Source organism: Mercenaria mercenaria, unplaced genomic scaffold, assembly GCF_021730395.1.
Source record: "Mercenaria mercenaria strain notata unplaced genomic scaffold, MADL_Memer_1 contig_647, whole genome shotgun sequence".
NCBI classification, from domain to species: Eukaryota; Metazoa; Mollusca; class Bivalvia; order Venerida; family Veneridae; genus Mercenaria; species Mercenaria mercenaria.
The window spans coordinates 36846-48358 of record NW_026463534.1 but is presented as its reverse complement, the minus strand read 5'-3'; positions in this window follow the sequence as shown (position 1 = coordinate 48358).

The following is an 11513-nucleotide window of genomic DNA, read 5'->3' as shown; positions in this document are numbered from 1 at the left end:
TATACAGGAATGGTATTTGGTTTAAATTGCTAAATAATGACGTGACTTCCATCCAAAGTTGTATCTATGTTGCGAAGTATGTACAATGGTGTTAAATCTTGTGTGACAGCAGATTGGTCTCTTTTTTATTATTTTGACAGTTATATGGGCGTAAAACAAGGGGAACCCATCTCGCTTCTATTGTTTATTTTTTCGTTTGTTTGTTTGTTTTGGGTTTAACGCCGTTTTTCAACAGTATTTCAGTCATGTAACGGCGGGCAGTTAACCTAACCAGTGTTCCTGGATTCTGTACCAGTACAAAACTGTTCTCCGCAAGTAACTGCCAACTTCCCCACATGAATCAGAGGTGGAGGACTAATGATTTCAGACACAATGTCGTTTATCAAATAGTCACAGAGAACATACGCTCCGCCCGAGGATCAAACTCACGACCCCGCGATCCGTAGACCAACGCTCTTACCTACTGAGCTAAGCGGGCGGGCTTATTTTTTCGTAAATGGCATGTACGAAAATTTGGAAAATGAAAATAATGAGGCATTCACCTTGGATGAATTACAAATTTAACCCTTATTGTTTGCAGACGATACTGTTTTATTTTCATATTCTAAGAAAGGCCTACAATTTTTACTAAACCAACTGCAAACTTGTAACAAATGGGGCATAACTGTAAATGTTGATAAAACAGTCGTTATGGTGTTTAAGTCTGGTAACAGATTAGAGAATGTAGGACTGTATTATAATAATGAACAATAGAAAATTGTTAAGATATTTACATATTTAGGTGTTACGCTGTCAAGCCAAAAATCATTGTCTAACCAAGCATTAAAGGCGTTATATTCTTTGAATAAATTGCTTGATAAAGCTTTTTTGAATGTTGTAGAAAAGGTAAAACTTTTTGATTGCATGATTGTACCAGTTCTGTCATACGGATCAGAGATTTGGGGATTTCATAAAACACCTGATATAGAAAAAATACATTTGAAATTTTTGAAACAGATTCTCGGTGTGTGACAACAGACAACGACTTCAGAAGTTTTTGGTGAATTTGGCAGATTTCCTTTGTCAGTCCTGCGTAAAGTTAGAATTATTAAGTGTTGGTACAGGATTACGAAATCTCCAAACTCTTTATTACATGAATTGATGTTTTTAACCGATGCTAATGGAATATTAGTAAATAGTTGGTCAAAAAATGTGAAAAGTTTGCTGTCTGATCTAGGATTTTCCTACTAAGGAATTATAATAATATTAGTATTGTTCAAATAAATGCAGTAATACAAAGAATATTTGATCAATATTTACAACAGTGGCATTCAGAACTTAGTACATTTTCAAAATTAGAAAGTTATAATGTATTTAAAAATGACTTCTGTCAAGAAAAATATTTATCATATATTGATAACATAAAATATAGAACAGCTTTATCTAGATTCAGATGGCAACTGAAGAAGGAAGATTCAGAAATATTGAGAGGAGTCAGCGATTATGTACAAAATGTAATGTATATCAAATTGAAAAGGAATATCATTTCTTATTGGTTTGTCCTTTTTAGTATGATTTAAGGAAACAATATTTGCCAAAATATTATTGTGTATGGCCTAGTGTTCATAAATTCAAATCTATTATGAGCTTAACTCAAAGAAAAAAAATAGGAAAATACATTTACTTCGCAACACTTCAAAGAAATGAAGCAATTGGTTAACTACTTTTATGCTATTGTAATGAATGAAATGTTACTTGTGTTTATCTATTCATGATGCTTAATATGTTTAAAACTGATTGTACATTCCACTCATACCGTATTTGACTCATACGTTTCTGTAATATGTGTATGTACTGCCACATTATAATTGGCGATGAACATGTATACGTTTTTGCCGAATAAACTTGACTTGACTTGATGTTGATTACCATAGGAGGGGAACTTCCGTAAGGGATTGTTTTAATAAGTGCTGCTTGTGTTAATATATCTAAGTATCGATCTGTAAGATATATCGAGATTGATCATTGAATTTTACAAATCATTAGAAAAACGTTTAAAGGCTAGTTATTAAGGATAAATAAATCACTATTTCGTATGATAATAAATTTTTGTTTGTTTGTTTGGGTTTGACAGAAATCTTCATATCACCAAGAAATTGTTACAACAGGGTTACCGTTATCATAAGCTACGGAAAGCTTTTAGTAAATTTTACTACAGATCGTCTGAACTATTAGAAAAATACAACACGCCCCTTAAAACACTTCTAAAACTTTGACTTACACACTCGGAATACTATGGAGATGTAGTTTATAAAATTCGGAAAATTAAACATAACCCTTATTTTAATCAAATTTTTGTAAAATTGGTTAAAAAGTTTATCAAAAGAGGATACGATGCGAAAATCGTGAAGTACAGGTTTAGCGATTGACCCCTCTACAGTTAATTGCTACGCTTTCCTATTTGATGGTGCGATGACTAATAAAGTGTAGGACTCCATGATGCTTTTCTCCTAAATCCTACATACAACGGACGGAGAGAGTTGATTTTTGTCTTACAGTTTTCTTAGTCGTGCCCTTAAAAGTTAGGCTCTTGTTGCTCTGACTTCAGACAAGTTGTTGAGTACATTGGTGTAATTGTACCTTAAATTTACTTTTATTTTTTGTTTTGCTTTATTTATCTGTTACTTTTGCACTAATGTTAGAGCCTTTCTCAGCGGGGATTTTATTTACATTGTGTTGTTCAACTTGTTGAAGATAGGGTAAGTGCGAGGTTGGCATGCCCTAAACGCGTTTAAACCCCCAGTTTCCTTTATATAGACTACAGACCGTTCCAAGGCGGTGCCCCTATTTTCAACTTGCTTCCTGTCCTTTGTATTTTATATTGTGTGTAGAATATGTTTATTATGTAATACTGACTTGATATTGTCGCTCAGTAAGGTTGATTTTATATATATTATGAGATACTTAGAGTTATTTGATATTGTCTTGACTGGAAGTTGTGATCCCAGTTGTTTTGTACGATGTATACTATTATACAGACACAGATACTGTCTTCCGAAATTTTTAGTCGGAGTCTTACTATCATAGCGTGAAATCGATGCATATATTGCATTATGAGGTACGTGTGTGTACCGGATATTTTAAGTGCAACAGCTTTTTGTTTTATGAGACCTGATGCAGTATTTTTGTCAAAGAGTTGCAAAAACAGTCGAACGTGCTGTTACTTTTAGGTTACCTTTCATGGTTTTTAAGCAGGGTATTCTGTCGGAAAATTTATATTTTCTCGCGGACGACATAATATTTCTGTAGGATCATCGAGAAAGGTCACATTTTTTTGTAAACAGAAGGCAAGAAATCATGACCAGTTATTATACGCCCGAAGGGACGTATTATGTTATGACGCTGGTGTCCGTCTGTCCGTCCGTCTGTCCGTCTGTCCATTAGCAATTTCGTGTCCGCTCTGTAACTCTTGAACCCCTTGAAGGATTTCAAGGAAACTTGACACAAATGTTCACCACACCCAGACGACGTGCAGAGCGCATGTTCCGGATGTCTCGCTTCAAGGTCAAGGTCACACTTAGGAGTCAAAGGTCATATCAGTTTGTTTCGTGTCCGTTCTGTAACTCTTGAACCCCTTGAAGGATTTCAAGGAAACTTGACACAAATGTTCACCACACCAAGACGACGTGCAGAGCGCATGTTCCGGATGTCTCGCTTCAAGGTCAAGGTCACACTTAGGGGTCAAAAGTCATATCAGTTTGTTTCGTGTCCGCTCTGTAACTCTTGAACTGCTGGAAGGATTTCAAAGAAACTTGGCAGAAATGTTCACCACATTGCAACGATGTGCAGAGCGCATGTTCCGGATGACTCGCTTCAAGGTCAAGGTCACACTTAAGGGTCAAAGGTCATATATGACTTTGCTTTGTGTATATTGCTCTGCATTGCAGTGCTCTTGTTTTTATTTGGCAGATCTCTTTTTTTGTACTTACAATAAATTTTTTTTGAATTACTTCCCTTTTATGTTACTATAAATAGCTTATTTTGAAACTTTTTTATTATTGGCCGTAGGGAAAAACCGAGACCACTTTTCTGTGGTACAACATGGATGGTACCTCCAATTTTAAGGTGTATTTTTACATACCTGTACCTGATAAGGATTTTTTTGTAGACTTTGAATTTTTTTTGTGGACTTAGATTTTTTTTTTTTTGAAGTTTTCCTTTTGTTGTTCCAGTCCTTTGAGGCTTCAACAGTCAAGTTCTCCCATCCTATGATATAAGCCTTTGGGCGTATATTGCCCCGCTTGGCGGCGCTCTTGTTCTGTTATATAATGGTGTTGGTTATGTATGTATTTTTGTTTGTATTAAGTATTACTAGGCGCTTTATTTTGTAGTTTATTTTGTAGCTTTCGTATGCATTATTAAATACAATTATTTGTATTTTTCATATTAGAACATATTTTGCTTTTTGTTAGGAACATATTTTGACTGATATCTTTATTTTTCGAATAATGTAAAACGTAGGACATAGCTTGCAAAAAAAAGTACAAAGAAGTAAGGTTCTCGGTAACATAACGGTTTATTCGAAGTACAGATACCACTTATGAAACGAAAGTATGAACTGTCTGAAATAAAGTACGAACTGTCTGAAATAAAATACCAACAAACTGTCAAATCAAACTGGGAAAAAGTGTATTTCATGACTGACATATTGCGGACTGTCAATATATAATAGCCAAAGGGAGAATCATTACATGCAACGGTTACATATTGGGAAGTACTTGTCAACGCAAAATGATGACATTTACATTGTGTATTATGACAATTTGTAAACATGCAGTTTTGACCTTATCTGTCATTTATGACAAATTGGAAACAACATAATTGTCTGAAATATTTTCGGTGGTCATCTGAAATATTGAAAATTACGTTAATGAAACAGTAATATTATAACTTGGAGAACTCTAGAAAATTTCAGAAGTTAGCAAATGAAATTAGATGGATGAACATCATAAACTTGGAGAGTGCGGTACAACGTTACGGCCTTTGACAGGATATTCTTAGCTAAAGAGATTGATGATGATGCGTTACGCTGTAGCAGAATGTTGAAACCAAGGGACAAATGTGTAGAAGGATCGATGGCGAAACCAAGCGACAATGGCGGAGTGGACTGCAAGCTGTGAGCCTGTGGAGTTTGGCGAAGGAGATGGTCCAGCTGGAAAATTACAGAACACTAAAAAAACTAATTATCGTTTCTTTCTTTCTACTTATCAATACATATTTCATATATTTTGGTCATTACATTATCGATTTTACTATTATTTAAGATCTGTAGTAAAAAATTTCTATACACGCGACAATAATTACAAGCAATTAATTAGCAATGTTACTAAACGAAATTGTTATCTTTTTCCTAACTCTTATATAGCATATATTCTAAAAGATGCTTACCTGTGTTTTGCTTTATTTTACAGTTATTGGTTTTGTGAAATATGGATGTAACACGGGTTAAAGAAAAAGTCTTGCAGGAAAAAAGACTTTCTATGAATTGTGAAAACTGTTTAGTTTAAAATTCTATTCTCCTTTGTTCTTGTTTACATTAATTGCATAAATGACTTAAGATTTTTTCTTTAACACTGTTCTTTAATATCATTCTTCAGATTGTATTCTAATGTTCTTGATCATATTAAATATCATTCTACATGTCATATTGTAAGGCGAGAGATAGTACTTCAAGTCTGAAAAATTTAAATTTGCAATTCAAATTTTTCTCTTTCGGTGGGTAACGAGTGTAAAATAATCAGTTAGGTTAGACAGTACACCAACTACACATTTGTCAAGTTGATATATTGTTGATGCATTTATGTAATTGTTTATTATATCAAACCCACACGTTTTATACGTCAACTTGTCAACTGATCTTAGAGAATTACAATATATTGATGTTTTAGATTTCTCGTGTCAGATAAGCTTAGGAGTCCGGCTGGACTGAGACCTAGGAAATGGGTCTCGTAGATATTAAGATTAAGTTAGGCTTTAGATATGACATTTGTTAAGACTTAAGAAGTTACGAAATATTCTACTGTGTAAATAAACATCAAAAATGTATAGACTCGTGTTTGTGTTGTGCTATGTGACAAGTTTCTGGAAGTTTTATTAGTAGTTATGGAAAATAAACTAGAAGGGCGTGTCACAGCGTTTTGAGCTTTTATCGAGCTTTAAATCGGGTTATTAAAGTATTACACTCGCCAAAAAAATATTTTCCTCTGAATTGAAAATTATCAAAAACAGACCAGACAGATATAGATACATATAACTAAAGTTACCTTAGCTAAGTGTGCCCATTCCCTTTGAGTGTGCCTCCAAAAGCTATAATCCATTGTCAATGTTTTCATCAATGTCTTCATATAATCACAACACATAAACTGTCCAAGTGCTAACGTACGTTGCAATATAATAATATAAGGCACATGAATTAAATATCTACAAACATATAAAAATAAAAATAAAATAATCAGTAGAATTATTTTAGCTGTGATAAAAACAATTTTTCTCCTTCACTGCGAGCACTCCAATGATTAAGATCACTTCTTATTAACCACATACGTTAACTATTGTTGAAAGTTTAAAGAGAGTAGTCCTTTTAAAACCATCGCATTGATAGAGTCACTTAAATTTCCTATTTAATCGTGAAATAATGAATTACAGATACGCACATGAAAACAAGTGACTAAAATTAAGAGAATAAAACAGGATGGCGACAGAGAAGTCAACAGCGAAAAAATACATTTACGTGATGGCATCGGAGGAGTCAAAATGTAAATACTGAACATAACCATACACGAAATGACATGCTGACAACGGGAAAGCAATCAAAATGTAAATAATTTAGCTGCCAACAGAGACGAAATTAAACAAGTCATACAGTGTAACATAATCAACAGTTTAATTCTACTTTACCCAATTTCCTTTAACAAATGAACAAAGTCTATTTTCGGTGTTTAGGCTCATTAATTTTCTGTACACATTTGTCACGCTAAGCTTTCTCCCTCATCCAAAATAAATGGGAAATAACAATAATTCATTCACAAACTGCCTTATTTTTAAGCTACTAATTCGTTACCCTCTCTCCAACAGGTACAAGGTGCCACAAAGGTATCCTAATTCCTACGACCCAACATCTCGTATTACAGCTACTACTGCTACAATTGCCACCACTGCCCTCTAATACGTACGGAAGCCTGTATGGGGCACCCTGATGATGGGATGATGTCGTCTCTGCCGAGCTGCAAACCACAACAAGCCATCAAAAATATGACAAAAAACCTCTATATACCAAGTCATGTTGTCTTAGGATATGTCAACGTGTCGAGTTATCAAATCCCGACAAAATGACATGATATTTATGTCGACTTCAAGTAACAAGGCTGCCCACATACTTCATGTCCACATACGGTATACAACGCAACAAGTTGTCAAAAAGCATGACAACAAACTTCTGTAAATATGTCAACTTGTCGTGTTATTAATGCAACTTTACAACATCATTATACCGACAAAATGATATGTTGTATATGTTGACTTCTAGTAAAATGATGTTGTAAAGTTACATTAATAACACGAGAAGCTGACATATTTACAGAGGTTTCTTGTCATACTTTTTGACAACTTGTTGCATTGTTTACCGTATGTCGACAAGAAGTATGCCGGCAAGCTTGTTACTTGAAGTCGACATATATAAAATGATATTTTGTCGGGATTTAATAACTCGACACGTTGACATATCTTAAGACAACATGACGTGGTGTATAGAGTTTTTTCGTCACATTTTTGACGACTTGTTGTGTTGTGCAACTCGACAGAGACGACATCGTCTCACCATCAGGGTGCCCCATACAGGCTTCCGTAAATACGTACCAAGATTTGTATTCACAGAACGCAGCACTGTCTTCCAAAAAAATATCCTTGTGCAATGTCTATGAGTAATATGGCGTAAGAACAGTTCCTAGTATTTTATGTTTTACGCAATACCAACAGATACAGACACAAGAATTTTTTTTTATTCGAGCAAAATTCCAAGGTTTTGCGCAAATTGTTTTGTTTGTGAACAACCTGTGAAAACTTTTATCATCTGGTTTAACAGATGTGTCCTTTCGGAACACCTGTGTAAAGTTTCCGGGTTCTACGTTATTCCTGAAAAAGTATATTAGCCGTTAAATAGGCATGGTCGAAAAAAAAGGACTGTCGAAAACGGCCGCTAGCGCTGTCGCTGAACTCGGATGTTAACATTTATTGACTATCCATTAACTCCGATGATTTTGAATACTTTTGTATGTAAAAAGTATTACTGGCAGTGATTTGACGGAAACGTAATTATTTTTAAAAATGGTACTTTCGTTTCAAGAGGCTTTAGGACTATATTCCTTCACATCCGGGCTGAATTTTAACCTAGTTCACGCGTTTTTGCCATTTTTCCGCCATGCGAAAGCCGACCATATATTTTTTGCAGTTACACCGAAGCAATATAGTACATATTGCCATTTTGCCAGCTTTTGATGGTGGAAGAAAACCACTACAGGTGCCTCCGGGATACTACAGATAGTTACAAATTTCACCTCGGGTTTTGCAAGTGCAAATGATTGCTTCTGGTCGTCAGTCCTTTGAATTTCGTTTGAAAAATTCAGTATCTTTAATGAATCTCAAATGCCCGTCCTTGTTTTGAAATGTGTTCTTAGTGCGGTGCTTGATAGGTGTATAATCTTATTTGCTCATACATAATTATTTAATTGCTCCTAATGTAAATCTGCCATTTTGTATTATTCAACAAATACCAGTTTATTCAGGACGGATTACACCAAACCGGAAGTGACTACTCAGTGTTACATGTGAAGTAGTCCAAAATGTAGTTCCATGCTATGGATGAAATCTGGTATAATGAGTGACATCAGGAGGTGACAGTTAAATTTTTGGCTTATGTTTATTGCTTATAGTATTGAGAATAGATCTAGACCATTTTCATTGTTTCAAATCTAAATAAACAGAACTTTGGACGGGATATGATAAGCTATGTAATATGGCCCCCTAATTAACAACAATATGAAAACTTGAAAAAATAATCATAACACTTTTAAAGTCAAAGACTAGACCTAAATCTTGAAGACTATGGGTTTCATACATTTTAGAACTGTGTTATTTATAAGACAGAACCCTTTAAATGGCTTAAGGTTGGCGAGTTTTGCCGTTTTTTCCCAAGATCTACACATACGTAACCGCCGCTCAATATGAGCCGGACCGGGTGTCAAGCTGAAAATTGGCTAGTAACATCTTCTGGGTTTAAACTATTTCCTAACAAAAAATCTGGTTGACACTTGCTCCGGCTCATGTCGAATTTTAACTTATTTCGCTAATTTTGCTACTGGAATTTGCCGCGCTCTTCTTTGATGAAGACAAGATAGCACGGTCATCTCTTGGCAACTAAGGAATGCGGGGAAACACCAAACACAATGGAATTCTCTCTTTATGGAAAAAGACGGCGTATGAGATAAAAAGGGAGTTTATTGGTAAGAAAATGGTTTTATTTGATAAACTGAAAAACAGTTTTATATATTTCTTTTACATAATGCATATTATTAACCTTTTTTCAAAGAGAAAGTGAAACTGAAAGTAGACAATGTCTAGGGACAGAGCACCTGTGTTCCAAGTCGAATATTACCCCATAAAAATGAAAATGTTGACTAAATGATGCGTTGTCTTTTGATGTAAGAAAATTAAATGGTATTCTGATAATGTTTCGACTGTTTTGTGCAGTCAGAGCGACAAATAAAAAAAATCAACCAGCTGATCCGCAAGACAGTGACCAGGTGACACTGACCGACACAGTGGTAAGAAAAGGTTGCCCGCTGATATTGTATACAGTATTTCCGTAGTTTTACATATCCAGCGGATCATTCCTTTGGGACAATTCAGAAACAAACGGTATATAATAGAAAAAAAGATGAAAATAATTGATAAAGCCCTTACACAATTCTAAATATAGCAAAATACAAGAAGGATAACTCTTGTGTTTACTCCAAGAGCACCTGTCATATTCTATTATACATTTAAATATCAGTCGATAACACTGAAGTGGTAACAGCGCAGTCGGTATGGCCGCTCCTCTGCAAACTTTTAGTATTGGTTTTCTTGTAAAGTAAGATCGAATCTCGCTCAGTGATAATTTTTTTCTGTCTCCGATTTTTCGATGTCTTCGCAAGTTATACAAATGCAATATCTTTTTTTTTTCATATTAAAACATGTTTTGCTTTGATTGTCTCATTTATATTTACATTTCACTGTGTCGTTGATAATAGTAAAAACTGAATAAACGTTTTATATCAAATTTCCGCAAGAAGGCCTAAAATAATTTTGTTTCTTGTAACATGCTTAAAGAAATTAGGGTAGGTATGTCGGATCTTATTGTGTGTGTGTTGGGGGAGTGGGGGTTGGCGGGGGGGGGGGGAGAGAGAGAATCTATTTATTAGCTTAAGTGAGACTTTTCGGAAATTATTTTTGTGTCAAAAAATGAAAACAAATAAGGGGGTTATGCCATTAAATATTCTACAAGGCCATAAAGACATCTAGGGTTGGAAACTGGAACAACAATTGTTTTACATATAAGTTAATGTTGTTAAATAACTCACAAAGTTATTCATCTTAGAACTATCAAATGTTTACGCGCATTTGACGCATCCCGGGTACTGTAAATTAAATTAATTCAATGAATTCAAGCACAAATTAATGTTAATTCCCACAGTCATTTATTTAAAATCTGCATTTATTGAAGTTAATTTTATACGCGCAGTAGTAAAAAAATTGAAATGTCAATTTGTAGTAAAAAAAGAAATGGAAAATGATATATAGATATCTCTATTTATAATAAAAATGAGATATTGATACAATTTATAATGAAATGCCGCATACCTTGATCATCTCTTGTCTGTCTGGGGTGTCTGTTTCTCACGCAATAGTTATGAAAATATCACATACATAATTTTAAGTTTTAAAAGTTAATTAAAACCACTGTCGTAATACGTGAAGTGCAGATTATTGTCACGTGGATTAAAAAGCAAAATGATAAAAAATGGCCATCTGTAAAAAACACTGTCTTTATCACCATATTTGGCATCGTGCAGTTGATGTAGTTTTATCGTATTTTAAAAAAAGAAAGATAATAATTCATAATATTCGTAAACATTACGCCTATAAGATGTATATATCAACGTTACCTCGTCAAGACAAACTTTGAGATTTCTTATGTAAGTTTTGATTATATTTCAGGAAACGGGTGTTTCATGCGTATCATTTACAGTGTTTTCTGGCTGATGAAAGATTTAAGACAGGTATATATAGTCATAGAGGCAGTACATGAACGATTTCAATGCACGTGCATGGACGCTAGCTTTAACGTGTATTTAAAAGTCTGTTTTAAGTTGTCCAATGATCGCCTTATTGCCGGGTTAAAGACATACATATTGAATGTCCATGTATAAATCTGCCTG